Source organism: Carcharhinus amblyrhynchos, chromosome 16, assembly GCF_965287045.1.
Source record: "Carcharhinus amblyrhynchos chromosome 16, sCarAmb.v2.hapA, whole genome shotgun sequence".
NCBI lineage: Eukaryota > Metazoa > Chordata > Chondrichthyes > Carcharhiniformes > Carcharhinidae > Carcharhinus > Carcharhinus amblyrhynchos.
This window is the reverse complement of record NC_137339.1, coordinates 25448420-25471054: the sequence shown is the minus strand read 5'-3', so window position 1 is coordinate 25471054 and position 22635 is coordinate 25448420. Positions and strand designations below refer to the sequence as shown.

Genomic DNA, 22635 nt, shown 5'->3' with positions numbered 1-22635 from the left:
TCCATATATTTCAAAAATACAGGCTACACACAGAACTAAAGGTTTTAAAAGTATTTGAGCAGAAGCAAGGGGGTTAAAATATCTTATGTGATTATTTTAAATAAATATTTCAAATCTAAGACAATTCAAACGCATTATGGTCTGAACAAAATTTAATACCTTATGGACGATATGCAGGTATTAATAAATCTATTGATTTGTTCGGTGTTTTGCTATAAATCTGTCATCCAGCATTTCCGCAGATGTAATTCTCGCAACATATATTAAGTGACATCACAGATCCGTCTTTAAAATGTAAATGATTTAATATCAGAGAATTCACCAACAATACCCGTGTATTAAAACGATTGATGGCTTAAAACATAAAATGGTGTATTTAAATGAAACTTGTATCTAGATATATCATTACAAACGGTGATGTTCGACTAGACTTACTGCACTCTTATGCACAAATCCTTAAATTTAAATGCACGTTGCATTCCTTATTTTTGCCTTTAGAATGGACCTGTCTTCGATTTGCCCATATGCAACTAATGCGTTAAATAGAACACTTCCATTCAACCAAGGCATTTAGATATAAGTTAGAGGACTTGCTTGATTTCTTAGCCAGCAGAAATTCAGCACTGTCAGAGATATGTCCGGATGAAGTAACAATGAGGTCACCCTTACAGGTTAAGAAAGTGCTGATTCGCTTCAATACCATGGACAGCGATCTGCACCGCTCTCAAACTGTTATGTGCATCCTTCAGCACTTTGACCTGATTTGGGCGACGTGCAGCCTTAAATTCATTCATTTCTGTTCATTTTTTGGTGATTAAAGATATCTAAAGCCAAACGTTAAGTTTAAGATATCACCCTGGCTGTAAACAATGAAGATGTGGTGGTGAGCTATCCGCCAAAATGTTCATTTGACACAAATGGGGGTGAATGTTAAGAAGGACCCTTGGAGAGTTAATATTTTGAGCAGAAGTGCGGAAAGTTAATATTTTGGGCCAAAAAGTGGCAATGGAGAAAAAAAATGGTTTCTTCCTAAAATCTGAATTTGTGTTTAAATTGGAGCTGTTCAAACATAATTGGTGCTAGGTATGCAGCCCAAATAGGAGAGGGGTTTTGTGATTCAATGATACGTCAATTAAACGGAACTGTTTACAGGATGGTATTCGTTTAGAATTTCACTCCTTTAGTTTCAAGGACATCCTGCTGATCAGGATTTGGTTAATGGGGGAGAACTTCTGGCCCAGCAGTGACGTCATGGGTCCAATGTAATCCTCTTGTGCTGAACCCAATCAGCAGATGTGTCGCTTGTCTGGATGGAGGGCGATTAATCCGTTAGACTGGATCAGATCAGCTGCAACGCCAGGACTGGACCAAACTGCCTCTAGTCCGATAAAGAGACCGGATAAATTGCAGAAGCTCCCTCGCCTCTTCAACAGTCTGGGGGACAGAAGAGCAGAAGACCAACGCTCTCTTCAGCTGATCGCTCCCTCCGAACCATCGCTGGTGCCTGGGAAGAGCTGCCCGATGCCTTCTCCTCGGCATTGTCCAACGAGATAATCGTCAAAACAGTGAATGCCGCCAGATCAATCGCTTCCACCAACCCCCCTTCTCCCCTCCTCCTCTTCCTCCTCCTCCTCCTCCTTTCCCCCCTCCGCTCTTTTCAACAAAAAAAAGCAAGCCGCACTGGAGTTCGTTAACAATGGATGTGTCAGGGACATTCTCATCTGATGCAGAGGCTATCCGGCAATGGAATCGGTAAATCTGCTTCTTTTTAAAACAAAAGCTAGTGGTGCTATACACTGTAATTACGGGTTTAGGCGGAATAATATGTTCAATGTCCTGTCTACAATGTAAATTGGGAAGAAAAGATGGATTTTGCAATCGATCTTAACGGGCGTGGAGATTAACTGGAAACAAGAGCAAAGGGCTCCTTAAATTGTAGAGGGTTTTATTTTTTGTATCTTTGCACCACGGACCTTTAGGATCCCGATCAATGAAGATCTGGTTGCTTTCGTGTGTTACCTATTTTTATTCAACCATTCGTCCGGTGGTCATTGTTTTCTTTTAAAGAAATAATAGTGTGGATTTTTGTTTTGTTTTAACTGGGACTATACATTGTATAATTCGGGATGTATAGGCGGATGGACAGTTTGCGTGACTTAGCGATGCTGAGTCCTGCTCTGCGTGTTCACAGCGGACCTTGATTTAATGTCCATACAATTAAGGCACGCGGTGAATGCCAAGAGAGGGGCCCTTAAACTTCAATTCCACTTTAATTGGACACAACAGCCTTTAAAGCAACTCTCGTCTGCAGCATCTTACGCCGATTTAATCAAATCGACCAAGCCTACCTTTTCAATCCTTAAGATACGAGTATTTTGTTGTTGAAAATTTTGGATCCAGTTGAAGCATTTAAGGGTTTGCTGCGCGAAGATGTTTTTTGTCTTTAATCCTTGTAAAACAAACAGGCCGGTCTGCGGTGATTCAATTAATCGCAACACGAATTGGACTACAAACAGTGAAGCGGATAGTTTGCAGTTGCTGTTGTGATTGTGTTTATTATTTTTCGACGATCGACTGTGTACTTTCTTCCAGTTATCCTCACCTTGTCTTGTAACGCGATCTTGTAAATACAAAAGCATGCTGGATCTTGCTGTACATTCTCGGCCAGGCTAGGCGAATTCTCTTGTTGTATTCCTTCACTGCCATCTATTAAATAGCAGATTTGCTTGGACAAAAAAAACTCTGGTTTCATCAGTTGAAATTATTTTGTGTGTCTGTGTGTGTGTGCCTCTCTCTGTCATTTTCCATTCGCCAAGAATCAGAAGTAGAACGAAGTCAATTCATTTAATGGATTCCCAAGGTTAATGACAATCATTTCTTCAATGCCATTGTTGTATTCAAGAATCTCATAAAATGTGGCAGGATTCTAAATAATGGGCCCGGTCAGGAATGTTTAACACTAAGGCTTTTTTTTATTTTTTAAAAGAATTTACAAAAATTTAGCATTGCATTTGACAGCTTTTAAAAATTGGTTTTAAAAACCCGACAATATTAATCTAGTCTGGATTAAATTATAATAAATTCTTGGGATATCTCTAGCTAGCCTTGTCGAAAACACATTCGCAAATGTCAACATACAGTGGCATAAATTGCAAAAATTTGATGTAAGCGGATTACTCAAACGAGATCCGGAAATGACCAGTATTATAAATGCTATCTGTGAGTTTCTGTATAAATGAGACTTTAAAAAAAATAGAATGATATAGTCCAATCTGGAATTCAACAAAGCAATCCTGGCTTTTCTACTTACAAAACAAAAACAACTTTATGTTTGTTGGATGCTGGTGGAATTTTCTATTCTGCTCGTTCTGACATGCAAAAAGCGACAAAGTGTTATTTTGAAAATGCGTCACTATGTATTCACTTGTAACCGTGCTCTTGCAATCGCTGAGAATGTGTATGCAAATACTGGACTCGGGGAACAGCGCCTTCAGGTTGATTCTGCTGCATTGGGAGAAATTTGCGTTGAACTTAGTCTTCGCAATACAAAGGGAGAATTCATTCATTTTAATAGATCGATCGAAGGATCCGTAATCATCATCAGCTTTACGTCACTCTAGTTCAGGTCGCTCTTACATCATTGAATCGGGTTTAAAACATTGCGGACAAATTCAAGATTTTATTATCAGGATGGGCCTTCTCCATGTCAGATCTGCACACTTAGTTCGAACATTTCCAGTGATTGGTGGCTGGTAGCGAGTGTTCATTGCACTGAACTGCTCACCACTCCTGTGAGTATGGGAGGGTTTGATAAGCAAAGATTATATTTCCTTGCACGCCGAAACTGACGGAAATTGATGCGATTCTTTTGGGTTACATTGAAAATGTCTATTCTAACAGTTGTTACGGTATATACAAAATGACATGTAATAGAATACACCTTTTGATGTTTTGTTTTGTGTGTGTGTGCAGATGGAGGAAAGCAGCGAACTGACGCACTGCATAGTCTTGGATACTGGACCGATGGAAAAGAAACGAGAAATAGTGTTAGACCCCATAAGAAATTAAAAATGATAGATTTTCGTTTAACATAAATTTATTCAACTTTTCTTATTACCCTTGCAGCCTCAGTTGGTATACGTTTGCCAGTCGTTGTCTTCCCTTCCACCTACCTACTGGTTAATATAAACCAACGTTTACCAGGGTGGTCCATTGCACCACCTGATTTTTTGATGTTCGGTGGAACTGAAGGCCCATCTTTAATGCTACATGGATGAACAAAAGTGTTCCTATTTCCAACAAATTGGAGAGGTTAGTGATAGTCCAATGATACATTTTCATTGATCGTGCTGGAAAATCTAAATGTTCGTTCAAACAGTGTTTAAGAGTGAAGCTTGTTGAGTTTCCTCAGTTGTCCCATTGCACCAGTGCGGAGGAGAATTGGCTCTCATGCTAACCGCAGTGATGGCTGTCAATAGAGCGCCCCCTTCAAGCTCACACCTAGCATTACCCTCCTGGAAAGTCCAAGCGTTTGAATCAAGACCCCCTTTTGCATTAAGAACACCTAATAATTTAAACACTCAGCCATTTGAGCCACCCAACCACCTACTAAAACAAACAAAGGAACAAAGAAAGTTTAGCACAAGTTTGTTCCCTGTGCAAAATGTAAATTGCGGAATTGTACTTATGTAATGTCTCTCAGACCTTGACAGCCAAGGAATTGCTTTGAAATGTTATCATCATCCAGGCGAAAGTTTCATAAGCCGCAGTGAGATAGATGAATAATCAGCTTGTTTTGGCTTGCTGGCCGAGAGAGGAAATAATGAACCCGACCCCTGGAAAAGGCTTTGTTTTCCCACGAGCTTCCAATTGTACATACTCCTAACCCACTGCTACATATTAATGGGGCCTTTGTCTCACGCCTCATCCAAAGGATAGCGCCTCCAACAATGCAGCACTCCTCTATCAGTCCTGCATTGGAGTGTCAAGTTAGATGAAGTGCTCAATTTCTGCAAACGGCCTTGAATCGGAAACGGCTTCGCTCAGAGGTTGGAGTGTTAATTGATCGAATGCTTTTTGAGACGTCGACCATGTGCAATTTATTAAACGGGAGCGTGTCGCACCCAATCTAACATTTCTTTAAAAAGATTAAACGAAATTTTACGTGGAAAATTGGATTTTTAATGTTGCGAATCGGCTGCATACAACGAACTCAATGATGGCCGCATAATACGATGGAAGTGTAACACTGCAGGGCTGATATTGTCACCCTATTCAATAGTTTAATTTTCCAATTAGAGGATCATGTTCCCAGATTTGATATCCCCTCTATGTTCTCGAGGTAGACTGTGAAATAGATTCCAACCATTTAGGGTAAACAAAATCAGAATTCTAAAAATATAAGCAGGAATGAATTTATACAGTTCCATTTCAGATAGGATTACAGACATGATATGCAGATCAATGAATTGCAATCCAGCGTATTTTTAGCACAGTAATGTTTTGTGAAGCTCGTGTTACTATCAGCGGGTTGGTACTTTTCCTCTCTGTGGATAAAGCAGGTTTGCTAATCGATTAGTGTTCAAATGACATTGATGACATTGTAGTTTCCGCCATTAATACATTTGAATTTTTTTGCCAGTTATAGCATATTCTCAGATTCTTAAAACATCGATATACAAGTCATACAGCAGGAAGGTTAATCTGGCGCCACAAGCACAAGGGTTCAATACACCCAGACATGCAGAGTGTAATGATATGTCTATGTAGTTAATATGCCTTCAATTCTATATGATCCCATTTTAGTATCTCTCGTTCCGCAAATATATTTACAGTTAATTGACTAAAGGAAATTTCAGTTGTTTTTGACTGGTTTTATATTTTTTTTTTAAAGTCCCCTTTTAAAAGTTAAAATGGAATGGTTAACAAAATAACTGGTTTATTTATAACTTCATATTCTTACCGTACCAGCAATGCAACATGACATTTTTTCCCCCTCTGCCTTCCCCTCCTTTGAAATAGTCAATGTCAGTCATGAAGAGACACATCATTGCTGCCTTCGAGGAAACATGTCCACATTGGGCATTAGTCTAAGTTGGCGCCGCCTCTAAGCTTCAGTTATATCCATTTTTTTAAAAAAAAGTACACATTAATTAACAAATGTGTGACTTAAAAAGAAGCAAATTCTGGAAACCTGAAATCAAAGCCGAAAATGTGGAAAATACAGAGGGGTTCCATCGGCATCTCGAGAGAAGTCAGATTACTGTTCAGGCTGGTGATCTTTCGCCATAATTGGCTCCCAATGCGGCTAAAGAGGCCTCATTCCGAATATTAACCTGTTCTACAACCTTGCAATGTGGTTACACTATTTCCTATTTTCATTCCATAACTTACTTTCAGATGCATGGATACATTGTTACTTAACCACTTAATACAATTCCCAGGAAAATAGAAATGAAAACTTGTTTTCTTATGTGTTAACTAGATTGTTTCTCTAATTCCCATCCCTACTTTACCCGTTTACCTTCTTTTTTTTATTATTGGTGTTTTGTAGAGACAGTTCTTTCGTTTGAGTATTTTGTTTATTAGTATATCCCAATATTATTATTCACTTTAAATCCGGCCAAACGCGAGCAGATTGTGAATTGTAAATATCTTATCATAAATGAAAACTCTAAATGAATCAGGTAATAACGCTGCCGATTTGAATTGTCCATTTGAGCGGGTTTCATTTTCCGCCTTCGCAAATGGTCCTTAACAGAGTTGACCCAGTTTCGCCATCCTGTCATTTAGAAGCAAAATACTGGGGATGTTAGAAATCTGAAAGAGGAAGGAAAAATTCTGGAAATGTTCAGCAGGTCTGCCTGTGGCGAAGGAGAGAAACATGATCGCGGTCGACGACCCAGTTCTGTTAAGTTAATGGTCCTCGAACTCTTGCATTTGCCTCCACACATGCTGCCTGGCCTACTGAGTATTTCCAACATCTTCTTCATTGAAATTTGCCATCCACTAAAATCTGATTCGGGGATCGGTCAAACAAATCTTTAGGCAACTGCAAATCTATCAATAAAAAAGTTACACTTGGACTGTCGATAAAGAAACCCCATAAGTAAGAGGTTTCCTATCGCCAGTTTTTGAGCTGGAGAGGCGACGGACAATAAATCACTCTGCAGTATAATGCGAATGCCTCCTGTTTACAAGGTCACTTCAAGGTGTCCTGGTCAATGCTGAGAATGGTTAGCGTTTAGAAATAACATGCAGATTGTGATGACTAGCATTGCAAATGGAATCGACGTTCAAGCTACCGTTCCCCATCTTCTCGTTAATAGTCGAGATGCTGTCTGTAGGGCATCAGTATCAAGTGGTTTTCCAGGGAGAAACTTACTTTCATTAAGCCAAGTTAGCGGTTAAAAAAATGCAGGTCTTATAGATTTCGACAATTCCATAAATTCTATAGTTCATTAAAACGTGTTTAAGCGAGTCAAACTTTGATCTTTCATATAGGATCAAACTGAGAATCATATTATGTGGAACGGGTGGCTTAATATATTAAAGGGACATAATATATATGAAGAGGAATGTTATTTGAAAAGTGCAAATTTGCAGCAAACCATATTTTGTCCTCCACTTGTCTATCGAATCCTCAGTAACTGTGTTCAACTGACTAAATCTATTGATGCAATATCAAACTATGCCTATTCAATAAGTAGCATTCGTTTTGTGAACTGATTGTGTTCACAAATTTGACTGGTTAAATGTTTATTCAAGAGGGTTTCATTGTATTTCAGCAGCAGGACCTGACAGATCACTGATTCACCTCGAACATCTCCGAACAACCAGCTTTTTCAAGCTGTTTCAGTACATTACTGACATGGTTTGACCGCAATCGCTGTACTTGTAACAGATTGAGGCTTTGCAGTTGATAACCTCTGTAGACATTTGACATTATGGCGCAAGCTCCGGTTTGCTCCAAGTTAAAATACAACTGGTCGGATGGGTTGTACTGATGGTCACGGTGTGCAGGAAGAACGCTGTCTTATTTTCTGCTTATAGTACCGCTGCCTGCTTCGGATCTATGGGGCCGCCATAACTTACAGTGTTTGATAGACCAATGCGACAGAACACAGCAGCTTAACAAAAATGTCTGGCTTCTACATCCTTAATATTGTTTACTGTTGCGGCAGCTTTGGTGCTCCTCCCACTACAGCCTGGATTCAATGGTAACCCGTTTATCACTTTCAATTCACGACTCAGTTCGATTGAAGAACTCGTGCCTCCAGTGCTTAGCAGAAAACAATTCAAACGCTCAGGTTTTGGACTACCTGAGATCTTTCTCCCCGCCCCACCCCCACCACCACCACGAATTGATTTTATTATTTAATCGACGTTAAACTAAAAAAAACTAACCTATTTCAACCAAGTCTCTTGAATGCTGCTCCCCACACCAGGATAGATTTACAGACAGAAAATACCCATGTCCTTGATTCTCTGGGAAGCGCATCCTAATGTAGGTGTCTCGTTGCTGGTCAGTGCAGTAGGAGGAGAGGGTGAGCAGCTGTCCAAAACGGTGACAAAAATTCAAAGTGAATTTGGTCCCCAGCGAACAGTGGCGCAATCTGCGCCAGATCTGTGATGGCTATTTAATAGTTTTCCAGATCCTCCTTTTTGTTGCATGAAGAGAAAGAACGTTACTACCACACTCCGGTGAGTTGGGTTGCAGTATGTGACCATCCTTCTTCATTTATTTCCATACTCCTGTGTTGCAAATAGCATAAACAAACTACACAAACTAAATATTTCATGTATTAACTCTTCAGGAATTAGTCTTGAAGTTGGATTTAGGCTGCAACTATTGGTCTGAAATTGTTTTTGGCAACTTTAGCAAATGAACGAGATTACTGTTCACGTGAAGAAAGGACAAAGCAGTAAAAAAAAAGTATATATATAACACAAATTTATTTTCACTAATTTGAATAGCTAGACTACGCTAGAAATACAGTCTCAGACTGGCGTCTCTGTATAGTATATGCTGTGGTGAGGGGAAATGATTCTTATCGTGGTCACACTGACCAGGGAACTAGGTCTGACTCATGTCTACTGCTTTTAAAATGTAGCCTTGCACTAATTTGAAATTATATTGCATCCAGTGTGGACTCTAAGCTGGATGAGCCTTGCTCTTGAAGTGTTCACTTCTCAAATGTTCAGTACATTTGGGAGCCAACTCATTGACTTGACTCTCAAGTAATGCTGCCACTTTTACACTGGAGCTCATCCAAACAGGCTTTCTGTTAATGGCACATCTGCATCCTTCTTCTATAAAGTTGTCACTTAAAAACAGCATAAGATTGAATTGCAGGAGTTTTTAAACAGCTAAGCAATTCAGAAGGCATGTAATTACTTAACTCTGTGTAGAAAGCTAACCTCTGAAACTACTGGCAAATGTAATTGACATTCATTTTGACAATTGCATTTATTCTTGAGTTTGTGTTTGATAATTTCCATGAAATACATTGTCAAATATGATGAAGTTAATGCATGAGACTAATTTTTCTTTGTCATTTTCTTTTTGCCAATTTTTGCCCCTCCTTTCCTAAAAGCTGGAGCACAATGGTTCACTCAGGAATATGGTGCTACAGAAAAAACAGTCTTCGGTAACTCATTTAAGTGATCAGGCTTCTTATGCAAGCCTAGACAGTGAGTAAGAGTAGACTACTGGGAGGGTATTGCAACAGTCCCTCATCCAACACTTGTCAAAAAAATAATTTAGAGCTAGTGAGCCAGAGGAGCAATGAATCCTATCTGCTGTTTTTCTTCTCTATCCCAAGGATACTAAGGCCAACTACTAACCACCAGTGCCATTGCAATTACTAATTCAGTGCAGATGGGGATTAAATGAGAACCTGGTCTATATAAGTTAGACAGTACACTTGAACCACTGAGGGACAACAAAAGCTTAATTGACGCTGGCACTTCCTCCTGAGGCACTTATTAAATCACAAAGGAATACAGTGAGCCAGTGAACCCATATTTACCTAATTAACTTTACCTAATTATTTACTACATTAACTTTTAATGCATGGTATAAACAGAATATAATATGAAGACCTTTGGGAAATAATTTATTTCACATGACTGATGTTTATCATCTATCAGGATGAATAGTCAATTACCAAGTCAGGACACACTACAGCCAGTTTCTCGCTTGTCACTGCTAAATGCACTTTTGATTTGACCTAGTATGATTTAACACTCCTGGTGCTGAGTTTTTTGCAATAGGAGAACATTTTAGGAATTCGGGATTAATTGAAAGCAAATGATGCAGGATCTGAATTGTGTTCACTGTTCTTTATTCCCTAAGTACCCTTATCCTCTTATTCCCTAACTGAATCGTGCAAAGTCTACACTAGGGATGCTAAATGTAGAAACAAGCCCAGGAGGGACTTCTAGGTTCAGAATATATCTTAATGTACTAGAAATGAATGCTCAATTTATCATTTGGGTAATGAATTAAGAAAGTAACTATTAGAAACTTGACAATTTAATAACTTCTCTTTCGTAAGGCATACAATAGTAATATCAAGTCTTCTCACTGGAGGAGTTTAAATCCCATCACAATATTCACAACATATGCTTTGTCTCTATTTTCTTTAGCATCTAATCTCAAATTGTTTGTGTAAAAAAAATACAATCTATGGATCTTCTTAACATTAAATCATGGAATAATATTGTGGAAATTTAATAAGTAAAAATCACAATAAAAATCTAACTTAATATTTTGTGTGTCAAGTCTCACAACCAACACATTATCTCATCATCCACCTTCCACTCCTTGAGTTAGTTATAAAATACACTTACAAAAAGGCTCACCAGTGGTTTTAGTAGAAATCCTTTTATTATTCTTGAAAGATTTTAACAAAGGAGTCAATGTAGAAAGTGTAAAAACACCACCAGATGGGAAAGAAGATGAGAAAAATCAAGAAATGGCAACTTGGTCAAACTGAGGTTGAAGAAAAGTTTTTGTAGGAAGCAGGTAATACTGAGGGAGATTAGAATTCCATATTTTTGAGATTCATGGAATGATTTGTGTGACACAGGGAATTGAAATGAAATTATTTTTTAAACCAATTTTTAGATAATTAAAAATCAACTTTAACCAAAATAATACAGGTTCTAAAAATAGTCAATGGGTCAGCAAAGGCAGATGAAAACAGATGGATTCATAAACTAAATATAACCAAGAAAATAATGCTGTAAGAAATAAATAAGAGAATTGAGAAAATATAATGTGGAAATAAGAGGTTTTTGTCATACTTTAGTGTTGCTGTGCCCATTAAAATGACAGTAATAAATCCATCTAAGCAGAAATATAGAAAGCCATTACTGAACTTCAAAAGTATACAAAATAAAAACTTTTAAAAATAGTTATCCTCTGGGGATGCAGAATACACCAAAGATGCTAACATTTTAAAGGTTCAAATTCTTTTGTGATTTAATGAAAAACATTGATACAGTGGGCCTGATTTTACCATCATGTTGTGCCTGTTTTCAGGTATTAAAACTTGAAGTTGGGTGTGAGGCGAGTAGCACAATCTGCAACCACCCTGGCACCGGTTCCCCCTTTACCAAAGCCTGAAAATGGCCTTAAAAAAAATTTTAAATGCATGAAAATTTGCATGCGTTTAAATTGACTTAATAAGCCGCACACCCAACCTTACCAGCACTTCGCTCTTTATCACTGCGTTTGCCTGTCCAAAATCGGCGCAAAACAGACATACTCCACAAAAGTCCAATTTGGGCACTCCAGTTAGTGAGGAGGCAGGTGCCTATCATCCGATGATTGTCTGCTTGAGATAGGTGGGGGGGGGGGGGGGTCTGCTGTCACTCTGCCTGAGATCAGTGGGTGGAAAGGCCAGTGATCAGTCTGGGTGGTGGGAAGATGGGGGGGATAAGGGGGTCAGTCATATTGTGGGGGTGAGGCAATGTCCCTGGGGGCCAGGAGGAGGCATTATCTGGCCCAGGAGGGATGTGGAAAGAGAGCAGCATTCTATCTTTTCTTTCTGCACGTGCACAGTTGGAGATGCTGATCGGATCTGCAGGGTTTCGGGTGAGTTAAGCCCCACCCACAAGCTTGTGCAGTGCCATTCAGAATTGCTGATATTTTTGTAGGTAGCATGCATATGGGGGTGCCTGAGAACGGGTCTAAAAGTTGGACCTGAAACACTCCCAGTTTCAAGTCCGCCCAGCACTTAGAATCAAAATGGTGAAATATGGCCCAGTTCCAGTATGTAACAGGAACTATTTGAGAGCACAAAACAATAACATTTACTTGTGCTGTAAACAGAAATATGTCTCCATGTGGATAAATTAGTGCTGAACAGGTGAAAGGTAAGAAACTGAAGGTTATCATTGAGTTATAAAATGATACAGCATAGAAGGAGGCCATTTAACCCATCATACTTGTGTCAACTCTTTGGCAGAGCTATCCAATTAGTTCCACTCCCCAGCTACCTTATAGCCCTCCCCACTCCCCTTAGCTCTTCAAGTTGTTCTCATCAAGAATTGATCCAATTCCTTTAGAAACTGTTACAACCACAGCTGATGTTAATGCTGATTTCAGGTTGAAATCAGTCTTACTTGATTGTACTTCTCTTTTTGTATTGTTGAAACAAGGAGGAAAAGCTACTGAACGTAAAAGCACAGGACTCCAATGATAATTTATAAACTTGAAAAATGTAAATGTTTATTAAAAGGGGTAAAAAACTTAAACACACAAGATAAAAGATACACTTTTAGAAAATTCTTATAAAATAACCAGCAAAATCCTTTAACAAAGATATGCAATAAAACCATCTTTCCGGCAGCAACCCATATAGTTTCTCAACCATAAAAGTCAGAAATATTACTCAAATTGAGATGTTACTTTCATTTTAAACAGAAGGACGATCCATGATTTTCAAGAATAATTTCATGCTGATATGATCTTTCCAAAGGGAAGTTCAAAGCATACAGTAGCTCAGGACAAATATCCTCCTAGCCTAACACTGAGTTGCTTTTCTTTGATTAAAATGCTTTTTCAGCTTTTCAGCTCACTCCAAATCACATGAGCTGGCTTTCACTGAAACTATTCCCCACAGCAACTCTCTACAGCTAAAGTTCTGTTGTCATAAATATTCTTTTTACTCCTTTCATCTTAGTCCTTAAATAACCCTTTAAAAACTCAGGTTCCCAAATAAAACCTGTTACGTTCCTATTTTGCCTCCATTTTTGGTCAATAAAATTCAAAACATCTACCTCTGTTTCTTCATAAATATCCTGTAAAAGACAACAGTTTTTGTCACTGTTGAGACTCCTTTGAAAAGCAGCAGCCATATATCAATTTCAACGCTTATCCCCAAATGCAAATTTCAAATCTACTCTGTTTACTTGCAAGTTAAAATCCACCATGAGGCCTCATGACAGAATGCAAAAAGATAACATCTTTAATCCTTAGATGTCATAACAATTCAACTCCAACAGCCCCTCCTTTGATTTACCTTGTACGCAGCAATACAGCTTTACCCTTACCTACACACAATATATACAGAAACACAGGAGTCTAAAAATATACATATATCATCACAAAAGTTAGTACTGAGTCTGCTTCCAACATCCTTTCCTGTAGTGTATTCCAGATCACAACACTGCATTTGTTTTTCTCAGATCGCATCTTTTGACATTCATGTTAAATCTGTGTTCTCTATTGAAACTTCAGCCATAGAAACAGCTTTTCTTTATTTATTCGATCAGACACTTTATGAATTTTAACTCTGCTATCAAATCTCTTCTTAACCTTCTCTGTTCAAGATGCGGAGATGCCAGTGTTGGATTGGCACGGGCATAGAAAGAAATCTCACCACACAGGTCAAAATTCAACAGGTTTATTTGAAATCACAAGCTTTTGGAGTGCTATTCCTTTTTCGGGTGAGTGGTGATTAGCCAAGCTCCGCATGCGTGAGGATGGCCTCAACGGGGATCTTGGGTTCATGTCACAATACTCGTAACCCCCACCATACTGCCTGGGTTTGCAAAATCCTACTAATTCACACTTCCTTAACCTGTGATTATCCCTCTCTCCACGCACACTGTTTGTACCTGTAAAGACTTGATTACCTGTAAAGACTTGTATTCCAACCTTTCTTCATATTCTAATCTGTGATTATCTTGCAATTATGTCTTTGCCTATATATACTGTTTGTGAACTAACCTCCACTCATCTGATGAAGAAGCAGTGCTCCAAAAGCTCATGATTCCAAATAAACCTGTTGGACTTTAACCTGGTGTTGAGACTTGTTACCATCTCTAAGAGTGAAGCCCAGAATTGAAAGCAAAACTCTAGCGGATACCTAGAAAATATTTAATTTTAATAAAAATCTGACATAATATCCTTGCTCTATTAATAACAGCAAGGATTATGCTTTGTCAACAGCCTTCTCAACATATCCTACCACCTTCAAATATTTGTGTACATACACCTCTATGTCCCTTTGTTCCTCCTCCCCTTTTAAAATTGCATCACTGAGTCTTCTCGTTCTTCCTACTAAAATTTCTTTGTGTTAGGTTTCATCTCTACTTATCTGCCCATTTTACTAGTCTATGCTTCCCTGAAGTCTGTTACTATGCTCTTCAATGTTCATTATCTTTCTGACTTTCATGTCATCTGCAAACCTTGTAATTATGTTCTACGTGCACAAGTTCAGGTTATTTACAGAAATTACAAAGAGCAGTGATCCTAAAATGACTCCTGGGGAAAACCACTATATATTTTCCACCTGTCTGAAAAACAATTCACCACTACTTTCTGCCCTTTGTGCCTTAAACAAGTTTATAGCCACACTACTGTTAGGAGAAGAGTGAAGGTATTGTTAAAAATAGACTTGAGAGGCTTTTGAAAGCATGGATCTGATATTGAGAAGATGCTTAAAAAAAACTTGCATAAATATACATATTGCTTTATCTTAACATAGAAAAGGTATTTCACGTATGATGATTTGATTTCAAATTGAGTGACTCCCACCATTAATTTACACAGAACAATATCCCACAGACAGCAATGAAGTAAATGTCAAGCTTCGTTTGTGTTAGTTGAGGAAGGAATGTTAGCCAGGCTCTTTCAATTATGACACTGAGTTACTTAAATCAAGTTGACCAAGGTTGATGGGCCATTCTAAATTGACCCTTAATGTCAGGGGGATTAGCAGGGTAAATACGCCGGAACTATGGGAATAGGGCCTGGATGGGATTTTTGTTGGTGCAGGCTCGATGGGCCAAATGTCCTCCTTCTGCACTGTAGGGGTCTATGATTCTTCAGGAAGAGGTTGGTGGGAGTTTTAATTAGCATCACATTTGAAGAATGACATCCTCAATAATACTAAAGGTCTTGAGTTTTATTTGTTCAAGTCTTGGACTGAGCTTGAATTCATATTTAGGAAGGGAACTCAACAGGGCATAGTGACTGAAAGAGTTGACACTGATTGGGAGGGAGAAGAAATTAGTAGTAAGGTGTTATCTGAAAAATACGGGTTGCATTTCAGGAATGTTCAATTACATAGTTAAAAATGATGGAATTCCACTCTCTAAGTGTTAACTCAGGTAGGAAAAGCAGTGTCCTGCCCCTGGCTCCACTGCTGCCTTTTCCTGGCATGTTTTTTCACATTTAGTTTTTAAACAATCCTAGAGGTGGATCCTGCAAGGGGGGTGGACTCTAATCAGAGTCCATGCATTCTGCAACCTCAGCCTTCAAGAGATCAGGGCACCATTTTAATGAATACCCCAATCTATATAAAAAAAATCTAAGAGACACTCTCCATGCATATGTGCTACTCCTCACATGGACCCCCTAAAAAACAGAGGGAACTGTTCTCTCCCTCCCATCCCTGGGAAACTCTCACCTCCTCCCTTCATGGATCTCCCCATAGGAAGCCCTCCCCCTCCCCTTGACAGTGCCCAGGTACTGCCCCTGACACTATCCCTGGCACTGCCAGCAGGGGTCAGTTCTGAGTGAAGTGCCAAGGGGCACTGTCCAGGCATAACAATCTCCCTCTGGGGGGTTGGGGGGGGTGGGTGCTGTACTTACCTGTGTGCCCTGCTAGATTACCCATTTACAACAGGTAACATTTGTCAGGATCCATTGTAAATCCCAGCGATATGATTAGGTCAGTGGTGGGGTGGGGGGTGGGAGGGAGAGGGATTGGAGGGAGGGTGGGGTAGTGGGAATAGAGCAGGGGAATATGTATAGTCCAGCTCTGATAAAGTTAATGTATGGTCCAGCTCTGATGAAGGATCATCTAAACTCAAAACATTGTCTCTATTCTCTCCCCACGGATGCTGTCAGACCTGCTGAGATTTTCCAGCATTTTCTGTTTTTGTTTCAGATTCCGGCATCCGCAGTATTTTGCTTTTATGTTAACGTATGATAATGGGTTTCCTGACCTTTCACTGTGGGAACCCCATTATGTCATGGAGGAGGGGCGGGGACAATCTGAACAGGAAATCCCATCAGCATAAACGCCCTTTAGGAACTCCTGTTAGATTTTCCACGCCTACCAGTTTTCCCATCCGTTGCAAATGGAGGTGGATAATCCCAACCAGAATATACTGCACTGAAACAGGCCAATCAGCCCAACTAGTCCATGTCAATGTTAATGCTCCACTCTAGCCTCCACTCATCATTCCTTATCTAAGTACATCAGCATAACCCTCAACTCCCTTCGCCCTCATTTTTTATGAAGCTCTCCCTCAAATGCACCAAGAGTTCGCTGTGATAATGAGTTCCGTATTATCGCACTCACTGGATCAAGAAGTTTCAATTGGATGGTATCAGGGTATCAAGAAGGTAGGATGGGACAAGGCCATGAAGTAAGGGTGAAGTTCACTGGGGACTGGACAGCCAATAAAACTTGGTGAAGACAGAGCTGGTGGGATTGTTGGACTTTCAGCCCGTGAGACCACAGGTTGGGATTTGCCGAATTACTGTAAATTTGTGAGAATGTGGGTAGGAATGTCAGCAAGAAAAGCATTTAAGAAATCCAGGCTCAAGATGATAAAGTCATAAATTAGTTTTTCAGCACTTTGGGACAGGGTTAATAAGAAAAGAGTCGATTAAACTATCAAAGGCGAAACAAAGCTATTTGATGTGGGGAAGAAAGTTGACTTTCTTGTCGAGCAGTATATCCAGATTTTGGTTTAGGCTGAGATGAACACTCAAGATTGTAGATGAAGTCAAGGCTATGCTACATTAAATGCCTCAAATGGACACATGACTAATTGAAGGTAGTTTGGAAATTAATTATCAAGTGTAATGACTATAATCAGGTAATTGAAGTGGGCCTGTTAGAATGGGAATTCCCTGATTAAGGGCTGCCATCAACAGGTCCAGGCAGCGGGCGATCAACGGGACCATCCATCCCGACTGCCTTCCCCTCTACCGTGGATACGTTCGCAGCCAGGTGTCCCTGGAGAGGGAGCACGCAGTGTCCACGGGTGCAGTTGATGCCTTCCGTGCCCGCTGGGCACCGCAGGGGCTGGTGTGCGTCACAGACCCTCACAACCACATTTTGATTTAATGTTTTAAGTTTCCTTTGGACTTTGGTTTCTGTTTGGGCCATCCCCCCTGTCCTTTTTGGGGGGCTACCCCTCTTAATTTGTCCCTAAGTTAATTTGAGTTCATTTGACACATGAAAAGAACTCCCTGATTAAGGGCCAAATTGATGGGCCAATCAGGGAGCCTCTTGCTTTGATTTTAACCAAGGAGTGCCAGTGTCTGGGACTTCTGGTGCAGACAGCTAACTGAAAACACTCTGTATGCTGGTGGCAAACTTGTAAGTAAAGGGATTTTGGTGAAGGGACTTCTGTCTCCGAGGACTTATTACATCAGGGAATATGTATGACTGGCAAGGCTGGCATCTGTAACTGACTGAGATGTCCTGAAAAGCTGGTACTGGGCATTCTTCTTGAACCTCTGCTGTCTCTGTTGAGCAGGTGCTTCCACACTGCTGTTAAACTGAAATGTTCATGATTCCCATTGAGTAATAAGGAAGGAACAGCAATCTATGTGCAAGTTAGAATGCTAGATGATTAGAAGCAGAATTTGGAACTAATGATGTTCTCACGAACCTGTTTCCCTTCTGGATGGTGAAGGTTGTGCTTTAAAGTTTAAATGTTTAAAGTTTATTTATTAATGTCACAAGTTGACTTGCATTAACACGGCAATGAAGTAAGTGTGAAAATTCCCTAATTGCATGTTTGGGTACACTGAGGGAAAATTTAACATGGCCAATGCACCTAATCAGCACATCTTTTGGAGTGTAAGAGGAGACCAGAGCACCCGGAGGCCATGCAAACACGGGGAAAAGGTACAGGCTCCACACAGGCAGCGGCTCAAGCTCAGGATCAAACCTAGGTTTCTGGCTGTGTGAGGCAGCAGTGCTAACCATTGTACCACCATGTGGGTTTGGGAGGTGCAGCTGAAGACATGTTGTTAACAAATTGTTGTGTACACCCTGCTGACAGTACACATAGCAATCTCAGTGGCTGGTAATGAAAGGAATAGATAAGATACCAATCAAGTGGATTGCTTTATCCTGCATAGTGTGCAGCACTACACAGGATGAAGGGTCATCGCAGTTGCCCCTAACCCATTGCTGAGAACAAGGTCAAGCAGCTATTCCGTCATGTTGGTTCTCTCTCTGACTTGAGCTGGTCCAGCTTGGCAGCCACATCCTTCAGCAGTTTCAAGGTAAGGGTCAATCATTTTGAACTGAGGTGAAGAGAGGTTTGGTCACTCAGTTATGATTCTTTGCAGAACTCAACCTCTGCCGGTTGTGGATACTTTATTGTTGAATATATTAAAGGCAGGGATAGATACAGTGTTGATCTCTCAGAACATCAAGGAATTGGGAAGTGGACATTAAAGTGGAGTTGAGGCAGATAACCATGATCATAGTGAATGGCATAGCAGACTGGAGGGGCTGAATGGTCTACTCCTGATCCTATTTCTTATGTTCTAAGGACTTGACCACCTCAGTTAGTGATAATATTACTGAAGCATTCTCAGTGATGGACATTGAAGTACACCAACCAGGGCACATTCCTCACTTCCTTCATACATTCTCAAAGGGCTGTGTCATATGGTGAAATGCTGATTCATGGTAAAATGCCTAACAGGCACATTTCACTTTACTGGCCTTAACATTGGATTTAATAACTTTAGATCCAAACCACCTCTCCTATTTTCTTGGAAAGCAGGTGCTGTTAAGAGGTAGGATTGATTAGAGTTGCTGGGAGTCGAGGCGGTATTGGGTGAGGAAAGAATCCCATATCAGTACATAACTGGTAAATTACTCTGAATCCCTCGGGTCTTGTGACTTTTCGCCTCATGACTGGTCCCGGGAGCCTTCAATTTGCCAGATTCTACCTTCTTTGTCTTTTACAGCCCTAGATCGGCATTCATCCATCTAACCATTTTCATCATTCTTACCCTCTATCCTATCACCTTCCACTTAGTTCTTTTCTTCCTCACACCCTTCCCTTGGCTTTATGCTCGCTTAAAAACTGTTAATCTCTAATAGCTACTTCTGATGAAACCCACAATATTAATTCTGTTTCTCTCTCCACAGATGCCGCCTGACCGAGTGTTTTTCAACATTCTGTTTCTCATCTCTTTTCAAAACTCTTTGGTCACCTGAGTCAGCGTGTCATCAGGCTTTTTTGTGTGTACTATGCAACACCCAGTGGTGACAGAGGATATTACTCTGAAAGAAAGTCTTTAGCTTTCCCCTGCAACTCAATTCTTCCTTCACCATCAACCATGAAGAAAAGCACAGGGGTTCTTTCATGAGCACATAGACACACTTGCCCAATGCACTGCCGGCTTTGAATGTACAGAATGTTCAAAAAAAAGTTGTGAGTGCAAAACTAGAAACTCCATGTTAACTGTTCTACAATCAGGAGATTGTTACTTGCATTTTTGACATCAGCAGCACCTTCCACTACCTCAATGAGAATGGTAGCATCATCCTTTGTTTAAAGGCTGTTAAGACCCTTTTCATGGCAGGACCCTCTTTGCTGGCAGTACTGGCTTTTTTTTTGAGAAACAACATAAATGGGCTTAACCACAGGCTGAGTTCAACAACTATCAAAGCAATATTTGATTTGCTGTCACAGCAGCTTCAATGCAAATACCACAAGACAACCTTCTAATAGCTTCAACTTCCTTTTTTTCTGAGATTTTCTCCATTTACACTTGAAGTCCAGCACTGCACTTTCCACCACTTAACATTACGGTGTCTTCAGCATTCGATTAAACTCAGTCCGTGCCACTGATACTAAGGTAGACAACATTCGCATTTCTGTGTGCATATTGTCTTTGCTTCAAATCATTTGACACCTTTCAATATTCCTTCAGATTTTGACATTTCAGCGTTGGAGCTGATGTAGCCAGTCAAGTAGCCTGACTTGCTCCTGAAGACTAAGTGGTTCTTTTGTCCCAAAAAGCCAACAAGTTTTGTCAAACAAAGTTCCAATGAAGACAGTCATATCACTCTCGGAAATTTCAGCTTTATAACCAATACACGGTAATTAGCCAGTCTTGGGTTTCCCTCCATGCACAACTAAATTTACCATTATTTCAGAATGTTAGTCACTCACTAACTACTTTGAGAATTATGAAACTGGATATCTGTACAAGTACAGATAGATTTTACAACCTGGGGAAAGGATGTGGAGAGGGAAACTGGGAGCATTTCATACTGTGTTTGATGGGTGTTAAATAAGATCACAAAGGTTAATATTACTGAAGTAGAAGATATTCCCTTTTCCTATTCAGTAGAGGATATGGAAAAATGCTGTTTGGACAAAAATTGACAAATCATGAACAATTATTTGTAAAAGAAAATCATTACATTTGTTCCTAAAAAATTACACTCACTAAAAACCTACCTGTGAACATCAAGAAACAAACATAAGGTGAAATGATCAAATCACTATTTTTCAAATTGGTTTAAGCAGACATATTAATTTGTCAATCATCCTTAAATAAAATGCTCACAACTTAAATGTACAAATAATTACAAGATTAATCAAAAATACTCAGTCATAGAATGGTCCCAGTACAGAAGGAACCCATTAATCCTATTGTGTCTGCACCAGTTCTCTGCAAGAGCAACCCTTCTAGTCCTGTGCTTTAACCCCCTTTTCAGGTGAATATCCAATTATCTTTTGAAAGCCACGATCGAATCTGCCTTCTCCACACTTACGGGCAGTGCATTCCTGATCCTAACCACTCATTGCATTAAAAAAAAGTTTTCTCTCATGTGTTGTCTTTGGTTTTTTTTTGCCATTCGCTTTAAATCAGTGACATCCACATACAAGTTTTCTTGCATGACTGTTTATCCATTCTGGCGCACCCACTGACTACACTGTGATTCGTGTAGAGGACCCCTCGGAAGCCTTGGTCTCGAGCATCGGGCCTTGAAAAGCACACTGTAGCAACTTGGCAGACAGTCCCTCATGTGGCATTGACTATAGCACCAGTGGAAAGGGTGAACATAAGAAATAGGAGCAGGAGTAGGCCATCTAGCCCTTCGAGCCTGCCCCGCCATTCAATAAGATCATGGCTGATCTGTCGTGGCTCAGTTCCACATTCCCGCCCTCTCCCCATAACCTTTAATCCCCTCGCTTATCAAAAACCCATCAACCCGCGTCTTAAAAATATTTAGCGAGGTAGCCTCCACCACTTCAACGGGCAGAGAATTCCAGAGATTCATCACCCTTTGAGTGAAGAAGTTCCTCCTCAACTCCGTTCTAAACCGTCCCCCCCTTTATCTTGAGGCTGTGTCCCCTAGTCCTACTGTCCTTTCTGAGCGGGAAGAGTTTCTCCACCTCTATCCTATCCATCCCATTCATCATCTTATACGTCTCAATGAGATCTCCCCTCATTCTTCTAAACTCTAACGAGTACAAGCCTAGTTTATTCAGCCTCTCCTCATAGCTCAACCCCCTCAACTCCGGTATCAGCCTAGTAAACCTCCTCTGCACTCCCTCCAAGGCCAAAACATCCTTGCGTAAGGGCGGCAACCAAAACTGCACACAGTACTCCAGCTGCAGCCTCACCAATGCCCTATACAGCTGCAGCAAGACCTCCCTACTTTTATATTCAATCCCCCTCGCTATGAAGGCCAGCATCCCATTAGCCTTCCTGACCACCTGCTGCACCTGCAGGCTGGGTTTTTGCGACTCATGCACAAGGACCCCGAGGTCCCTCTGCACCGTCGCCTGCTGCAGTTTTTCTCCACGTAAGTAATAGTTCTTCCTACCATTATTCCTACCAAAGTGGACCACCTCGCACTTGCCAACATTAAATTCCATTTGCCAGTTCCTGGCTCATTCGCCCAGCCTATCTAGATCCTTCTCCAGACTCTCCACACCCTCCATGCAATTTGCCGTTCCACCAATCTTGGTGTCACCAGCAAATTTTGACACCATACACTCGGTTCCCTCCTCCAGATCATCTATATAAATGGTAAATAGCTGAGGCCCCAGCACCAACCCCTGGGGCACTCCACTAGTCACCAACCGCCAATCCGAATAGCACCCATTAAC

General features: G+C 40.3%; 1 long non-coding RNA gene across 1 annotated transcript; it reads left to right on the top strand.

Moving 5' to 3' along the window:
• Nucleotides 1–683: 683 nt before the first annotated feature.
• LOC145353906 (uncharacterized) lies at nucleotides 684–21346 on the top strand. Its single transcript, XR_013888773.1, has 3 exons — nucleotides 684–4311; nucleotides 7788–8703; nucleotides 19653–21346. It is a non-coding gene; the product is annotated as an uncharacterized LOC145353906 (long non-coding RNA).
• Nucleotides 21347–22635: the final 1289 nt, after the last annotated feature.